Below are 1,326 nucleotides of genomic sequence, written 5' to 3'. Positions count from 1 at the left end.
CTTAATGAATGCTACAGCACCAATTGACTGGCTTTGACTCTACAGTTTCACCATAATTTATCAGATTGATTATATATAGAGAAAGCTACATGTGGCTTGCCATTTTCTCTAGAATTTGAAAGGATATTCTAATAATTGCTAGATAAATTCAGTGTACAAAAAAGGCAGGCTACAGTGATACCAAGGGGACACAATTGAGATTTATAGTGATGCTATTTTTCTAACATACACCAATTTGCTTTATTGAACTTTTTTCAATTAATAACAATTTATTTTCTTTCCCTCCTTCTCTTCCCAATGTGAGAAAAAAGCCAAAAAGCCTATGTTTAAAAAAATACCGCTGTGCTGATTTCAATGATGATTTGATTCTCATGTATTAGTTTGTGACCTCATTATGCCTCCACCATTTTCTTTTTTTCCTAGTAAGGATGAGAGAACAGAGGATAATATTAGCTGTCCCTTCTATATTATCTTGTAAATCTTTATTATTATTATTATTATTAATTATCATTAGTGATAGTGGTATTTGTATTATAAATTTTTCAACTGATAATGTTTCATCTTTGGTTAACCTTCTTCCCTGTCATGTTAAAATCTTAATTCATAAAATATAACCAACAATCTGTGAAAGGAGACACATTAATTATTTTATTCCATAAGAGTTTTTTAAGCTCCTCTTGTATTGAACTATGTGAACTACAAACATAATATCCAAACAGTTCCTGACCACAAATAGCTTGCTCTTTTTTTTAAATATTTATTTTCATCCATATACACATGTATATTTTTAAGTAACAAAATTTTCTTCCACCCTCCCTTCCTTTTCCCCTCTCCTCATCAGTGAACAATCAAGGTTAGCACTGTACAAACATACTTTTGGTAAACAAGTTTACAGATTAGTCTTTTTTTGGTAGGAATTAGGATTAAGGAAAGAGAAACATAAGAAGTAAGTTTCATAGAATATTCCTCAGATTCTGAAGGGTTAGTTTTCATTTTGTTTTGTTTTTCTTCCTCTGGATGCTGATAACATTGTTCATAGCCAGTCTAATACTGCTGTCCTAGCTCCCTGAACTGTTGAGAGGAGCTGTTTTCATCAAGGTAGTTCGTCTCACAATGTTGTTATTAATGTGTACATTGTTCTCTTGGTTCTGCTCCTTTCACTCAGTATTAGATCCTGTAAGTCATTCCATGATTCTCTAGAGTCCAATCATTTATGGTTTCTTATAGAACAATAATATTCAATAGTTTTCATTTCCATAACCTGATAGCCATTTCTAAATTGAAAGGCATCAATATAGAGAGAATTGCATCAAATTTATAAGATCA

Source organism: Macrotis lagotis, chromosome 2 (assembly GCF_037893015.1).
Source record: "Macrotis lagotis isolate mMagLag1 chromosome 2, bilby.v1.9.chrom.fasta, whole genome shotgun sequence".
In the NCBI taxonomy this organism is placed as follows: domain Eukaryota; kingdom Metazoa; phylum Chordata; class Mammalia; order Peramelemorphia; family Peramelidae; genus Macrotis; species Macrotis lagotis.
This window is presented reverse-complemented; position numbering follows the sequence as displayed.